At 36.5% G+C, this 18167-nt stretch overlaps 1 pseudogene; it reads right to left on the bottom strand.

Moving 5' to 3' along the window:
- Nucleotides 1-18167, bottom strand: part of LOC107742359 (fibroblast growth factor 13-like) — a 43606-nt pseudogene that overhangs the window by 16837 nt on the left and 8602 nt on the right.

Below are 18167 nucleotides of genomic sequence, written 5' to 3'. Positions count from 1 at the left end.
AGGTGGGGGAAGGTATACAAGAGGGACTATCTGTCCTATGGCTGTTGTCCTTGATCGAAAGATGGATTGTGTTTGATATGGATCATTCAAGGAACATCACAGAGTTAATGCTTCTAAGAGATAGCAGAAGATAAAACCTGGCAAAATAAAAGGCAATGAGAGGGAGAGAGATATTCCCTCACAGGCTGAGGAACACTGGTTAAATATTTCTGCAATTAGTCTTCAGTGAGATTTCCTGCTGGAGTTTGACAGATATATGACAGTATCTAATTGGTGTCGGACAGTATCGTAACAATTTAGCACCATCAAATTCACCTCATTTGGCATGTAGTGTTTAGGATTCATGTCAGACCTCCCTGTCAGAACGTTCATTGGATGCTGCAGTCGTATGGTTATTTAATATGTGCGACAGTCATTTAAATAGACAAGCGTGACATGTAAGCTAGTCCTTGACAACCCAGGCAGGAATGTGCTACACTTGTGCACCCTGACAACTGCCATCCCAATAAAATACTTCTCAATCTGTTACTCACACACTCAAAAAAAAAACTCACATAGAGCTACAAAAGGCACAATAACTCATGACGCTTCACATGTCTGCTCTCCTTGGCATGGTTTTCTCTCTCCTTCACTGTCTCTTTCACTTCATGAACAGCATGTTATTGACTCAACATAAAATACAACATCGTACCACTGAGGCCTCAGACTAAACCTGTACAGAAGAATTGACTTCCATAAATGGACAAATGTGTCACAATATCAAAATATTTGGTTGACTACTGAATGCATGCATGTTCTACACTGTTAAAAGTAAATATTCTTTAATGGTTCTTTGGATCGCTTAAGGTGCATTCATGCTGAATTAACTGCTAGAGTTTGTGAAGTTGTGATGCTGCTGGTTGCTAATAGTAATAAAATCACCTGACTTTCACTGTCTGCATTCTCATTGGTGGCCACTGCATTGCATAACTGCTCATTTACATACAGGAAAACTCTGCTCAACTTTGTTGCATCGCCAGTGGTTGCACATAAGCCTCAAAAAGGCAAATTAAAAATGAATTAATTCTGAGCAACCATTTAACCATTAATTTCAACCGATATGAAAATGCTATACTTTTATTTTATTCTAAATTAGTTACGACTAAAACATTAAAAACTAAAAATCTATCTTTTTAAATGCTACAAGTGAATTTAGGCATCACAAATTGTAATGTACAATATGAAAAATGGATATTCCTTCGGAAATTTGCTAAAGATTATATTTAACAGTGTTATTACATTATTAGTGTTTTTAAAGAATATAACTTTGAGTGTTAGATGATGGTGAAGGTAATGTTAATGTAAAAATAGAGGAAATGAACATGAACAATTAAATATCCAATATAAGTCGATTCTGATTTTTTTTTTAAAGAATCAGCTGATAATCGATATACTGTACATCTCTAGACAGGCTGTAAAACCCAGCTCAGTTCTACTTTGAATCATTATGTTTAAGAATTAAGGGTGCATGATATTGACAAAAAAATTTGATCTTTATTTTTTTGAGGGGGATTTGTTGATAATAATTAGACCATATTTTGGTGAGTGTGTTTTTGTGAAGCTGCATCTGAAGTGACATATAGTTGTATTTACATAGACAGTTTAATGGAGCTCAGAGGTGGCATAACTGCATTTACACTACAATTTCAATAAGTATAAGTATATAAATTATTTTTGAAATATTGATATTTAAAATTTTTTGAAATATTCAATGTTTAGAAATTAAATTATTGAATATAGAAATATGAAATAATTAAAAAGTTAAATGATTTTTAAAGATGAAAATAAAACTGACAGTAGGTGACAAGTCGCTGAGTGGGTCATTAAATGTGTTACTGAATCATTCACTCAAACCATTTGTTCAAAATTGCTGATTCATTCAGTAACAAAACACCACTGTGTTTTGCTCACAGATATTTTGTTTTTGCAACATGAGTGACATACTCTATAATGTCGGCTTGGACATTATTAAAACAACAATTACGAAAGTATCCTAGATGATACATATTGCACACCCCATATTACAACAACTGCAAGAGTGAATAAATGAATTACTTCGTACATCTGATAAAAAGATATATACAACATGGCCTCCTCTTCTAATTATCTGCTTTGGCTAGGCCCCTTAATTCTAGTCCAGACCAATATTAATGCTACGGCATCTTCAATCATGTCGCTGAGTGTGAATCCCCAGAGTGGCACCAGTGACCATGGGCCAAGTGTTACACACCTGGCCTTAGGCCTGATATACAGGACATATGCCAACAATGGGCTCTCAAATTAATTACAACACACAGACAGACAGAACACGTGAGGAGACGAAATTAACGACATGAACATCAGAAGTTCATTTTATGTCCGTCTAGCGGTCACAGGCACGGACACAAACAGACACACCTCAATAGTTTCTACAACTGACCAACCAGAGGTCACACTGCGCCTGTCAGGCGTGAATAACGAGTGAGAAAGGACACACGCTTACAGAAGCAGCTGTTCTCGTCCCTTGTGCCGTCCATGGTGCCATCCGGCAGCATCTGCAGGTAGTATCCGTGCTGGCTGTACAGACGGGTGACGATGCCTTTTAGCTGTGGCTCTGCAGAGAGAAAACAGTCACAGGAACACAATGTTAGTCCGTGGAGAAAACATCACAGCTTGACCTATACAGGCACAACATCATTAAAGCTTACACAGAGTCTATTCATTAACAACAGTTATGCTGCACAGGTCATGTTGCCATGTTGTGCACATGTTTAGAGACAGGGGGCCTTTCTTCGTACGTCGCTAACTCTGTTAGCTGTATTTGATTGTTGATGATTTGGCATGATCTCGGATTATTTGGTACTTCGAAGCTCATCCTGGACTTGCTGTCATATACTCTCAGAAATAAAGGTACAGCAGCTGTCACTGGGGTGGTACCTTTTCAAAAGGTACTTATTTGAACCTAAAGGGTCCACTTTGTTACCTTAAAGGTACATATTGGTACTTAAAGTGTACATATTAGAACCTAATAGTTACAAAAGTGTACCTTTTGAAAAGGTACCGCCCCAGTGACAGCTGTTGTACCTTTATTTCTGAGAGTGTAGCAACAGGTCCGTAAACTTAAACCTGCTCAGGAGCAGGCTTGTTTCCTGTAAACAGGATTAGATTGCATCTTTTTAAGTGGAATTGACATTTAAAATCTGTCCCAGCCACTGCTACTTTATTACAAGAGTACCCTACTAATCCGGGGACAATAATTATAATAATAATAATTAAAAAATTTATTTGAAAATAATATTATAATGTTGTGTAATCTATAATACTATAAACACAGCCAGTTTTACTCATTGAAATTTATCTATTATAACATTTATGTAGTTTTGTTCACTTGGCTGTTTCCTTATAAAGGTCCAGAAAGTTTTTTGTCGAGTGTCTTTTTGAATTATATGATGTCATTACGTTGCTGTCTTGCCGCCAGCCAATCTCTGCATTGCTGATCGTGGTTTCGAGTATCGATACATCTGCCCTTTACGGGGAACACGAGAACGTGCAGTAATCTTAGACAAATTAATCCAGATATTTTAATCAGATCCGCAAATCCGTTTGAAGAACCAAATTAGCCACAGATCGGTTATCACGATTAGAAGATCTGGCATCTTTCAAATCATCTCAGATGTATTAAGAGAGGTACGAAGACGGGCCCAGGGAATTCAGTTCAAACATCCTTATGTAAACAAATATTAAAACATGGAAGAAAACAATTTATTTCCATCAAACATTTAGGGTCAGTAAGCTTTTTGTTTCATTAAATTGATCAAAAGTGACAGAACACATTTATAAATGCTGTTGTTTTGAACTTTCTATTCATCATAGAATCCTGACAAACAATGTATCACACGCACAAAAAAAAGATGTTTTCAACATTAATACAGTTTTTCTGAATTGCTAAAACACATTTCTTGAAACCATCACTCATTTTCTCAAAACCTTAAACACAAATCCAAATACTCAAACTTCACGAAACAAAATCAAACGGTGCTCTCAGATCACACACACATGAGTCAATAAAATAAAATAAACACTACAGAGCATAGACACTACAGAGAAAAATGGAGAACACTGCATCCAGAACATTACAGAAAAAAGTATATTGTATTAAGTAAACAATTTTGAAATTCTGTAAAAAGTATAGTAATTACAACTGAGTAAGGTGAATCTATTGTATAGGCCTACTGTATGTACTGTATGTGCACGAATAGTATTGTGCTGAATATTGAATAGCATTGAATGTTTGTATATATTCAGCACTTGGATACTGCAAAAATACTGCAGTCCAACTGCAAAGGCCAAAAAGGTCAAATAAAACTCTAAATGAATAGCATGTTACAGTACACTCAAATACTGTAAGTTGTGCGATTGTAAAATCAGGGTCAATGAGAGAATCATTCCGTCTCAGCAGCATCGTGTCTTTGTGCTTGAGTCCGGCCTGAGGACTTTGTCCACATCACAAGTAATGTTGTCCTTTTTGCTAGACAAAGAGAAAAAACCCTCTGGTGTGAGATCCAGCCTTGATAACACTCTCTTTAGAAACAAGTGTGAACAATTTTGAATCGTTGTGTGTAAACGATGACAACTGTGCTTTAGTTGTGTTTAACTTTTGCCGCTTGTGTACAGCATTTTGCAGCACAAATGCATCATAGTGTGATAAGTGTTTAAGTGAATGAGAATGTGTTTAGAGTTTTTCAAAAAGAGTGGACGAGATTTGCAAATACAGCCTAACTGCCTGAACGTGATTAAGGTTTAGCAGAAAGAGTGCTTTATTCGACAAATTGGTTTAAGCTAGTGAGAATTTGGTTCAGAAATTGGGGTTTAGTGTTTTAGCAATTCAGAAAAACTGTAAGAAATGTTTCTTGAACATATTAGAGCATATCAGCATATTACACTGATTTCTGAAGGATCAAGTGACATAAAGACAGGAGTAATGATGCTGAAATTCAGCTTTGCCATCAAAGGAATAAAAAAAATCCTAATATTACTGTTTTTGGATAACAAAATATTAAATCCTTGGTTTAATAAACCCATTTATTTTTATATAAACTTAGCACAACACTTTACAACAAGAAAAACTTTTAACGACAAGAGGTGTTATTGGTTTAAAATTACACAGCATAATATAATATACAAAATGTACTGCAACACTCTCTGTAGTCAAACCTTTTTCAAACATGTATTTCAACAAATTAACTATTAATACCTGTGGTTACTCTGCTAGGACACCTTGAGGGGAACTGATTTTATGCGTCCATTAAAAATCACCCTGGAACCAGTTGGTTAAGAGTAAGTGACTAGGAAAGTTAGCTATGAGAAAGTTTTCTTGCAGTTGCAGCTGCCATTTGGATTGATATTTTGTTATCTAATGCAATGAAATTCATAAATTTTTCCCCGAACAAGGGAACACGTAACCATATTTAGAGCTAAAAGGTTAATTTAATTAAAAAGTGAATTATAACAATTTAAAACCAAGAGAATATGTCTGAATTGCATAAATTAATTAGATTTTTCATCTTTGATGATTTATTCAGTGTCTCTCAATTGGTTTTGTTTCAGGACATCATGTGTATCATAAATAAGCATTAAAGTCTACCAGGTGGCAGATGAATTTCTGCCAAAATACAACAGAATTTGATTGGATTTAAAACCCTTATAGAGTAATGTGTTGTTGTTGTTTTTTTTGCATGTGCCATTGTTTTTCTCCACTGTCCACGATGCCATAAAAACAGACCTGTGACCCAGTTTTGCGCCCCGACCCACCATTTGAGAACAACTGGACTAATTTAGCATCACTATCCAGAGTGCAGCTGTTTCTTCCTCACATGAAGTTGCCTCAAAGACCTGAAGGGTCCGATCAGAATAGACCACCTTTCTCAGGCCTCACATATATTTCAGATAATGCATTATTCATGAACACTTAGCATTCATAACTCACTTGACATTTAAACTTGTTCATGTATAACTGCTTGAAGACAGTATTTGCTCTCTTATTCCCTGTGACCATTTTACTCTGAACGCTTCATCGTACATCCCATAATGTTGTATTGGCGTTCACCTCATCTTTATTTTTAGAAAAGCTTTGGTCACTACAGGACTTTGGCAAATAAAATGTGTTTGCTACTCTATAAAAGATTTACTCGCATTGCACGTTTATTTATGAGACTAGAGGAGAAGAACAAAAGCTGAATGTTTTATTAGCACAGTACCTCCGGCCTACTTTGTGTTCATTTTAGAAACAAGTGAAAGGGAAGCTCAATAGAAAGTTGCTTGTAAACAGACTAGTTCTAATAAAATACACTGTAAAAAAAATTCCGTAAAATTCTATTGATTTCACCCACGCAAATCCTGATAAAAATTCCACTGACACAAAGAGGTTGCAAAGCTCAGGTTTGTGTGTGTCTGATTGTGTATGTGATAGTTTTGCTGCTGTGGTTTTATCTCTGGTCTGAGATCAGTAAGAAGCATTGGTAGGAATAGGAAATTATTCTACTTTCAAGTACACATGGGAAGCTCCTACTTCCGAATTGAACAGTCAGGTGTGTTTGGTGTTTCTTCAACTATACAGGCATTTTGGAACCTGTGCACTACAAAATAAAACACACTTGTAACACTTTCACTGTTTTAACTGCCCACTAAAATGTCCAACAGTCTATGCAAATACAGAAATTTGACAGAAATTCTTCTGTCATGCATGTCATAAACATTTCCACCACAGTGTCATTTTAGCATATCTCAAATTATGTACAGTATTTCACAGCATTTCATTTTTTTTTATTTTTTACATAATTTGCAAAATTACAAATTTATTGTAAATGATGCACGATAAAAATATGATATTTACCTCGATTTTACTTCACGAATCGTGTCTCAAATTTTATCTCAAGCTGCTCTTCTGACACTGTTGTCTCGTTGATAACAAAGTACACTCAATTTAGAAAACATCATTTGTTATTATGGACATGATGCCAAAAACTGAGGTTGTAATAAATTAAAAAAAAATCACTAATTAAATATTAAATTCATTACTCTCGTTTTAAAATGTAAAAATTATATATATATATATATAGTGGAGGATGTACCGGCGGCTCATCGAGGTCCACCCTGAAGTTGCGGAGAAGTGTGTGAAGGCGACATGTGTTCTCCACAACTTCATGAGGTGTTCGGAGGGGAGAGAGGCACCTGCTGTGAGGGGCGCGGGACAAGCTGGAGAGGAGCCGCTGCCAGGTCTGGGTCGGGTTGCAGCAAACTACTCCTCCAGAGAGGCAGTCCGGGTGAGGGATGTCTTCATGGCACACTTCTCGGCAGAGGGAGCAGTAGCATGGCAGCCGACAGAGTAGTGTTTGAAGTCCTTATATATATATATATATAATTTTTTTTTAAGATTAAAACTCTGGGTCAAATGTAAAACTATACAGTCTATACAAAAACAGCATTTGAAAAGTATCAAAAATAAATGTTTCCGTGCCAGTTTTAATGTGACTTTTATAAAACAAAAAGAAAAAATCTGTTAAAGGCCTGCCAGTTTTAATAAATGTCAAACCCTGGGACAAAACTACCACTTTATTATGATATGTCACACATTTCTGTTAATAAAAACAAAAAAGTAGCCAAAACAAATAATCAATGTACATAAGGAAAAGGCTCTTTTTTCTGTTTTACAAGTGGATAAGCATAAGGGAATACACCTGCATCACATTACACAACCTATATTATTTATTCATGCATGTTACCTAGGAGATTAGTAAATTTGTATAAAGCAAACCGCAAAGGGTGAGCCATTAGCTTTACATTAGCTGACTATAAGCTCTGTAATATATAACAAATATTACTAAAATACTGCAATAGAATTACTTTGCAACAACTTTGCAATACCATTCGCTACAAAATATTGCAAAGTTGCTTTCCATTCTCTTTCATCTGGACATCACAACCTTTCCCATTAATTTGCTCGGTCATTTACATGACATGAAATTCATGATGACAAAATTTCTGATTAATTTCCCTTGATCTCTTACTCTTTCTCCACCATCTCTCCTTCAATTACCCATATGGTGTAATAATATAATGCATTATCCAACCAAAAGGGGAAGCAAGTGATTATTTGCAAGCGAGGTGGGGGAAGGGATGCATATGACATAATTTCATTAGAGAAGATGGCTCTATACGTATTGGACAGGCATAAAGTATACACTTACAGCCTCATTTGATAGACAGCTGAAGCATGACAGGGCTAATCAGAATCTCAGCAGCCCTCCACTGGAATGGCGACACTGATGATTCACTCTAGAGTATCAACATAAAGCACCGGGTTGCGAACACCATCCCATGCTACTGTTAAAGAGCGGGAAACCGCGGCTATCACGGCTCTTCAACACCACATCCAAAAACCAGCATGACACAGCAAAGCAACAGAAAACACAAATACACACACCAACATGGTGTTTAGCAGCATTTCATGCAGCATGACATTTTGTACTAATTTAGTCCTGCATAGGAACACAAATAACTGGTGGGTTGCTCTCAGTATATATTGATACTAGAGTGTTTGGATTTGCGTAGTTAGTCACCATGCCATTTTACTGCGGCTTAAGAGTAGTTAGTCACATGACATTTATGCTTATATGATTGGCTAACCATGTATTATTGAGCTCTATATTTTATATGCATTTGCCATGTTGAATTTTTAATAAAATGAAAATGGAAAGGAATGAAACTAATGACAAAGGGAGAAAAAGAAGAGAAAGAGATTTGAAAGGTGCTATTCTGGGAACTGGATTACAAAGAACTGTGTGAGAAAGAGTAAGTGTAAAAATCTTAGAAAATGAGAAAAGAAAGCGAGTGGCCACTCTGATTTCTCCCCTGGGTGCTGTTTATCCAGTGGAGGTGAGGTGTGTGTGGGGAGTGGTAGTGTGCAGTGTCCAGTTCCAGGCTGTTACAGATGGTAATTTTGTCAGAAATCACTGAGCTGCTGCCAACTCCACCCTGGAGATACAGCAAGTGACGGTTGGTGTGCTGTGCCGAATCCTGCCTGTGAGGACCAGCCACCAGCTTTTATTCTCTCTCTCTCTCTCATTCAGACTCACATGCATTGGATGAAATACTGTTTGCCAGGATTTAGCAAAGTGACTGGAAGCTGCTACTGCAGAAACAAATGCTTGAATTCTGTTTATCTTGGATTTATTTTATCTGTCATTATTTGACTTTCGGCTTCTCATCTCCTCACAGTTATCTTGCAGTTACAAACCAATATGATTTTCTTTCTTCTGTGGAACAGAAAGGATACATTTTGAAGAACTGTATTGGTCGCTCTTTTCTATTACAATGACAACATGTTAATGCTTTCAAGGATGCAAAAATACCATAATAAGACTTTTTTTATTACTTATTACTTTATTTTTTACTTAAGACTTGCAAAGTCTTTTGAAGCTATATGATTTGTTCATGAATCAATGAATAAAATATTAGTGAATAAAAATAAATAATTAAATAAAATTTATGAGAAATGCATGCAGGGCCGTCCTTAGGGGGTGCAACTGGTGCCCCGCGGCGAACGGACCGAGGGGGAACCACCTCCCCCCCTTCCCTCCGGAACGCGATCGGAAACGGACCGAGGGGGGCCCCGCTCCCTACCTCGCACCGGGCCCCGCGTCTGCTAAGGACGGCCCTGAATGCATGTTCTGAATTAACTATGTAGTCTTGTTTCCAAATGAAGCAATGAAACATCAGCAAGGACACTTACAATACATTTGCTCCAATGCAAATCAATATTACTAGCAATTCATTTCATTAACATAATTTATGCATTGATTCAAGTCATTAAATTGGCAAAGAGTTAACAAAATAAAGGGTTAAAAGTAAACCAAAAGTTTTGTTGTTCCCTTAGTGTTTGCTGTAATGCCTTTCATTGGTACCTCGAGTGAAAAAGTTTGAAATCCGAATTGAATGTATAAAGACCTTTTGTTACAGTCTATGACATTTAAAGCAAAACAACGGTTCGAAATCTGTGAGTATATCATGGCTGTGTCCAAAAACAAGTGCGGTAAAGTTAGTTTTAGATTTGATATTCACTGCATATTTGCCTACGCTGCTTTAAATAAGCATTATTGCCTAATGATCTGGCTAATATATCTTACTTTTTGCAGTCTCAGAAATGTTTAGCTTGCCACATGAGAGTGGTGAATTGCCTACAAGGAATAATCTGTGACAAAAGTGAGCATGGATATCTGCAGCATTGCAAGCTTTTGTCTTTTTTAAAGCCACATTACCTGGTCCTAGAGCATCCCAAAGCTGCACATTTTAGCAAGCCTGATTCAACTCGTGATTAAAGCTTATTTGAATACAAGTATTACAACGTAATACATAACCTATTGAAGTGCACTTGAATAATGCATTGATTCAGTACTTTATCATACATGCAAGATTAACCAGAACATCTTGATGGTTTTTGGAGGTTGCCAGGGAGCTCTTGAAAAAAGTGGAACTTTCTTGAGACTGCAAGATAAGGATATGACTAGCAAATATGTTGATTAGCTCATTTTGTCTGCCCAAGGAGAAAGTGATTGTGGCAAGTTAAAGCTTTTCTTGCTTTTATTTATATAAATAACGTTTTTTTTCTTTGACACTTATTTCCTTGTATTTTCTCTGTTTAGGTTGAGGCTGTTATTCCTCCAATTACAAAAGGTCACAATAGGACAGCAAAATGTGTTTCTCCTCAGGCATTTGTTGAGGTCTCTAAAGGTATTTTTTAATTGTACAGTGTGCCCTTTTTTTTGGAAATGGAAGTGTGGTTTGATGGAGTCTTGCTTTATTTGTTCATCTTGCAAGAATGTTCATTTAGACCGTGTTGTTTTACTTTTCTTTACAGGTTTGTACAGACATTCAGACCTTTGTGTCAAGTGTTAAATCTTTCCAGCCTCTCATGCTCTGCAGTAGGGAACACAGATAGAGTATCCAGAAACTCTACATCATTGTGGACAAGAAGGCAATTAAAAGCAATATGTTTTTGACGGTGATGAACTCTTCAAAGCTCACTTCGTATTCAGCACATCATACAGTGAGGCACTTTACAGTTGCACCACAGCAGACATCAGGAATAAAGCAACTGAGAGGTAAGTTTATGATGGTTATTGATTTAACAGGTCAGGAACGATCATTAAATGTTAACAGGTTCAAAACTTTAACATTTTCATCATGTCCTCTGTTCAAACAAGCTTGTGTTTGTACTGTCTGTCATTGCTAAGTTTTTTTTTGTTTTTTTTTCTTAGGATTTAAATTTTGAGGTTACCATACAGGCTGTGTGGAATATGAGTGGTTTTCTTTCTGACTCAATATACTACATGGGATATATTTCCCTCTTACAGTTTTAAATATACACTGAGCCAGAGGAATAAATAGAAAGCTTACACTAGTGTTAGAAATGTAATTTTGGCTTGTGTTAGAATTCACCACTATTCCTCACTTATTGGAGGTCAAATTTAGCTCTATGTGGAGTTGTTTTGGGAGTTATTTCAGTAGCACTTTTTGAAGTGTTAAAATACCTATTTAGAGATTGGGACCATTTAAAATCTTTTAGAGTTGAATTAACACTCCCAGTTTTCTAGTGTGTGATTATTCAATGAGACTTGACTTTTCTAAGCATTTGCCAGATTTACAGTCTCTATCATTTTTAATCATCACTGTGGAGCTTTACTTAAGAAAAACTTCAGAGAAAAATGCTTGTGCATTTCAGAAATCATTATATCCCAAGTATAGATAATATCCATAGACATTGCACCACTTTACTAGCAAATCTATTAAAAATTGCTCTCTTCTTAAAAACTGGTGAAAGATCAGTTTGCTTCATGAGTCTGCTTTTTATACTGTGCACATGCAAAGATAAAAGAAAGTGTATATATAAAGGTAGAATTGATAGTATAGGGAAGTCATTTGAGAGGTGGGACAAGCTACTGCATTTTGATGAAAGATCATGAATACATCCTTTTTTTGCTTTGGTATAACATGTACAACTGAATCATGCACAGGACTAGGAATGTGTATTAAGAAAGTAAATAGAGTAAATTTCGATTGCTTTATTTCTTTAAAGCAAAGTTTATCCACTTTATCGATACTCCAGTAGAGCAGTGTTGCAGATGTCACATTATCAATATTGTTTGTGCCATTTTTTGACCCACAAAAGAAAATATTTGCAATTCTTCATGTTCTCGTTCTTTCTGTCTTTGCACCACTCTTACAGTGATCCCCTTTTCACCCCTAGCTCTCTCTAATTTAATCCCACGCATCAATGACTTTTAATTAATATAATTGGCTGAGGGATTCTCATACTGTTACATGGTATTTTTCTGCCTTTCTGAGGGTGACACACGCTAGGGAAATAAACAGTAAACATACAACATACAAAGCAACAATCCCCACTAAACCAGCAATCTTCTCTATACAACCAACCCCACTGGGAGCATAATTAAGCAATATTTGCATTATTAGTAAAGCATTGTTATTCCCTACACTAGCGACAGTGATACAAATGCAGTAATGCTAATCATGTTCCTGCTGGAGCTTTCCAGCTTTGTCTCTTGCTTATCTTTTGCCCACTTGCTATATCACCAGACACACTGTAATATGGGACTCTTGTACGGACCGGGACGTCCTCTTCAGCCAGCTGTATTCAGAGCTCTGGCTGTTCATTTAAAATGCAGCAGTGCCCAGTGCAGCTCCGCAAAGTCAGACAGAAAATGCTATAACCAAGATGAAGCCTCCATGTGTTCGTTCAATTATGTGCGCGTGGTTTGATCGGTCACACTGTAGCAGAGCCAAAAGTCGCACCCTATTTTCCTGCTGGTGTTCACAGGATCGATAGAGGTTAACTGTCAAGTAACCTTTCGTTTATGTGCAAGGAGTGTGTATTTGTGTGTGTGTGTGTGTGTTGGGGAGGTTCTGGACAGAGTGTCTGGTACAGTGTGGTGTGTTGCTTTATAGCTGTGAGATGTCGGCTTACCCCGTAATGATAAGAGAGTGCAGAGTAATTACAGGCGCTACTTCAGCGAGCAGCCAAGGGCATCTGTGACTCCCCACTCTGACTGAGGCCAAACTACCAGGGCTTCCCTCAACCTTTATTAGGACTCCCCACCAGTCCCCTCTCTCTCTCTCTGCTTTCTCTCATTCTCTGCAGCTCTCAGCAGTTTCCCCCTCTTATCTCTCTCACATTTCTCATTCTTATTTTCCCTCTCTCTGTTTCTTCCTCCTTCATCAGATCTTTACTCTTTGTTTGTTCTCTTTCTTATCTTAGGCCATTTCTTATTCTTTCTTTCTCTCTATTGCAGGGGTTTTCAATATCTTAAACCGTGGGCCTCCCCATAAACACCCCCTCCAGTTTCTACAAGGGTGCCAGTGCATCATATTACGTACGAGAATGGAAAGCAATCACAGCAGACCAAATTTACTTAGTTAATCTTTATTAAATCTAAAAAAAAAAATATGGATATTCATATTTAAATTAAACCCCATAGGCATCTCTATTTTATTATTATTATTATTATTTATATTATTTATTTAAATGCTTGTATGCACTGCAGTTTTCTATTTGCGTCTTTAATTCAGTTGGCTGAATTAAATACATTTTGGTTTGCTTTATTTTTTTGCATTATAAACCAAATAACATTTTAGCATGTTTTGCCTTTCCAAAAATACCCAAAATTATTGGATGTTTCATTTCACTTTCTGCACAGAAATTAAAGCTTTATTAGTTTTATTATTTTTAATAACTGAAATATAGTAGTTATACCAAAACTTAAATTAAAGTTTTTATTTAGCCGAAAACTGAAATTAAAGTTTTGGTTATTAAATTTGGGTAATTTAACTCAGTATGCTGTTCAGTTGTGTTCTCGTAGTAAAGCTCCTCTGCAATGAGCTGCTTCAGCTGAACGTATTTTACATATTGCTACTCTAGCATCATTTTTGGTCATGGTGAGGTGCGTCCAGTTTGCTGACATGCTTACCTGTTGTAGCTTATCCACATTGTGGGCACAAAATATGTACTGACATGGTCAAACATATCTTTGGAGAAACGCTAACCAAATGACACTGTTTGGGTCAATGATTTCGGCCCTCCAAAACTATTTCAGACAAAACTAACACTTATTATTATTATTATTATTATTATTATTATTAATATTGTTATTGTTATTGTTATTTTTGGTGCATCACTAATTTTAAGTTCTCTCTTTAAGAATAAAAATTTCACATCCCTATACTTAACCATAAACATTAGCTACCCCTCAAATCATAGGGAAATAAAAATTCACAAACCTTAAAAAGCTGATCGGTTGGTCATAATGTTGTTGTTCCAGGACCATGATTGTTGATCTAGGCCCTTTTTTTATTCTGTTAAATCACTGTGAGAATCTGTCCTTATGTTCTTTCCATCTTCATCATCACTTTTCTTTCTTTAGTTCTTATCCTTTCCTCTCTACCACAACGTCTCTTTTTAGTTTGTTAGATTCACTGTGTGAAGTACCAGCAAAAAAAAAAAAAAAAGGTGACTTGCTTTAACACTTGGCCATTAAAGCTTTTCAAAAACAATTACATTTCCAATGCCACATTTCTTTCACAAGACCCAAATGGGTGAACATTACTGAGTGTTTTTGGGTATAAGGGCTGCCCTCGGTCCGTTCACTGCAGGGCCCCCTCAAGCGAGGGGTCTGGTGCGACTGCACCAGTTGCACCCCCCTAAGGACGGCCCGATGGGTATTACACTTTTGGAGATCAATAATCAAATCAGACACTTCAGTCTTTCTTCTTTCTGTGTTGTATGTTTGACATGGCCTTGTCATCATTGTGTGACCTCAAGTGACCGTCCCCTGAGATAACAACCATGTGCGATTCAGTTATTGTTTATTTTGAATTGACAAAATGAGAGATTGAAAGGATAAATGCTGACTAGCAAGTTTTTTAAATACTGTGGCGCAGGCTGCTGAATGTACAAAACTTGGATGAAAGGTGGTTTTACATGCTGGTTTGTATTCGATTCTTGCAGTGGTGGACGTGTTCTATGTAACTATAAAGCAATCTGACTCTCTGGGATGACAGCCCAACAGTAATGGAGCCTTGCCCGTTCATGACGTCAACACCAGCACTTAAGTGCTCAGAAATTATTGAGGTAAATGTCTAACTTTTCTGTCTGCTGCTCCTTATCCTCTGCCCCTTCTAAAAAACACACACACACACACACACACTTCTTTTGTGTGTCTCCCTCTTGTTAGAGGTCAAACTCAATCTGTCCTTGTCAGGTTTAATCAAAGTATCCACAAATTCAATTTCAGCTGCTGTGTGAGAGAGCCTATTAAAGCATTCTTTGTCATTCGCAATGTCATTAGGCAGTGAGACGAGAGGACATGGGGGTGTTTCCGATTCTGATGCATTTACTCATCGTTTTAGAGTAAATAAAGCCCAAGTGCTCTTTGTCAGTACCCAAAGGTACCAAAATTCCTTTACTTTCTGAGACAGTAATATTATGACTCTCCTATAATACATTCTCATTCTACATTTATCTGTGCATCAAAACGTCACACTGCAAAAATCATTTTGTTAAACTGTATTTCTTGTTTCCCAAAAGAAATATACTTAAAACAAGATGAATATAAAACTCAAGTCCATTATTAATTGTTCTCAGAGAATTAAGTTTATTTTCTGTTTTACTGGTTTCAAGCACATAAACATAAACATTGTTAAATTTAAGCATAAAGGAACTGCCAAAGAGGTAAGAAAAAATAAAGATAATTTTTTTCTGAAAAGACATTTCTAAAATTATAATGCTTTAAGGATGTTCAGGTATTTTTACTGAACACAAGAGATCAATACTTCTAAGTAATTCTACAATTAGACAAAGTTATATAATTTGTAGTACCGTGATTAATATACTAAGTTATCACACCTGATGTGACACCTGAAGATTGCAAAGACTTTGAAACGAGGAAAAAAGCAGCTTACATTTTGTCCGTATGCAGTTAATGTTGCTACAGCATTGTTTCCTTCTTAAAAATACTACTGTTGCGTTGCCTGTCTTTAAAAGTTATTTTTTCCCAGAAAGGTCCTTTTAGGTGACAGCAGGCTGTGCAATAACTAAAAAGCTCCATATAGATAAAGCATTCTTTATTCTTTTCTTAAAAAGCTCTGCTTCCCCCACTCATTTTAGATGTCTGCCTCAAATACAAATTCAGCATTGCAAAGGTACATTTTTCCCCTCTATTTTATGTTTTTTTTAAGCCTCATTTCCTTTTATAGTGATTTTTTTTGTAAATAGAATGTTTTATCAATAATGTTTGATGAATATGATACGTGACTCTTTGGTCCAGCTTGAATTCACTCATGCTAATCACAGGCTAGTGGCATTTATCTCAGTGCTGCCTTTCTCTTTCAGGCAAATTTAGTCCTAATCTGATCTCTTCCAAAATGATGGAACTTTTCTACAATCCACTTCTACAAGTACAGCACTCCAACCCAGAGGCAGGACTGAAATAAACCTTCAAAACAAAAGCATCAGTCCCTTCAGCTTTAATTATCTTTTAATCTGGAATCAAATTCTCGATATCTTTGGTTGTGTAACGGTATAAGCTGATGTTTGTATGTTTGGCGTCCTCATTATCAACAAAAGAGTCTGCATGGGAAACTCGTTTGGCTGCTGTTGCAGCCGCAAAACTAATCGGATATTAATTTCATACAGATGGTAGTGAGCAGTGATTGCTGCAGTTGAGATTTGTCCGAATTGGAGCTCTCTGGACAGCTGAATAGGAAGACGTTTTGGAGTGTTAGTGTCATTGCAGATGTTACATTCCCAGAAAAGTCCATAAAAATATGGCTCAAAGTACTGTGTTAAAGTAATTTTTCATATTGATTAGTCACTGGTGTTTTACCCATATTTTGAATAACGCATTGCATTACGTGTTGTTGATTTTTTTTTTTTACGGTTATAGGAAATGTCTGTGAACTTATTCAATTTTTCTACATTTTTTGTTTCGTATAGTTCATGTGTTTTAAAACTAAGTCTAAAATTTGAATTACTAGAAGTGACCCATCTGCAACTTGTCAAATACAGAATGCGCTAATTATTAAATTAAGAACTTGTAACAGGGAAACTCCAACCTCTGAGTTCATTTTGGAAGGCTGCTAGTGGAGGATAAAACAAATTAATGCTGTTACCTCTGAGAATGCCTCGGCTAATGTTAAGACCAATAAAACATGCACAGTAGGGGCCATTAGTCCCATGTGGGTTCTCTTTCCTGCCACATTATTAGACTCTTTCGGATGGTCAATCACAAATCGTCCCACCGGCCCTGACATGGGGATCAATAGTGTTAACCGTCCAGTAACATGATGCCTTTATGTCTTTCATTTCTGTCATATTTACCTCTCTCGTCCAATATCTTTATTTGTGTCTTCCTCTAGGATCGTCCAGAGGGACCTGAGAGCAGCAACTGCGCAATACATCTTTAGTTCATTTGTTGACTAACAAAATCATTAATGAACTACATCTTAATTCAATTATTACTTCAACAAGTGCTGTGTTGTGAGCTCAGAGAGAGAACAAAAACAAAATTTCGTTGACTGTACCAGCAGTTGATCAATACTTGATGATCAATACTGTTCATACCGGTTACATCACCTTATTATGTTACTTGTACATAAATTAATATGAATAACACCACACGAAATTCAGATGTTGGGGGGTAATTTCAAAATCACACAAGGTCCCCAGATAATACTAATCCCGTGCGAATAGGGCTTTAGACAGAATACAATTAAACCTTGAATTATGTTAATTTATTATGCAAAAAAAGGTAAAAGACTATGATACACAGGGCCGCTGCTGGCCGAATGGGTGCCCTAAGCAGAATTGTATTGTTGTGCCCGCTCCCCCAAATATTATGGATGTAAAAAACAACAACAACAACAAAAACTAAGCAGTTTTACTACGATAAAATCATGGTTAATTTTTTTTGTAAGGTTTGTGATGTCCACATGTTTTTGTTGAAGAAATTATTGAGGCTGTCGCATTTCTTTTGCAAAAAGGTGGCCAAAAATTAAAGATTAAGTGGATATTTGAATTA

This window comes from Sinocyclocheilus rhinocerous, unplaced genomic scaffold (genome assembly GCF_001515625.1).
Source record: "Sinocyclocheilus rhinocerous isolate Xijiao unplaced genomic scaffold, SAMN03320098_v1.1 scaffold1127, whole genome shotgun sequence".
Taxonomy (NCBI): Eukaryota; Metazoa; Chordata; class Actinopteri; order Cypriniformes; family Cyprinidae; genus Sinocyclocheilus; species Sinocyclocheilus rhinocerous.
This window is presented reverse-complemented; position numbering and strand designations above follow the sequence as displayed.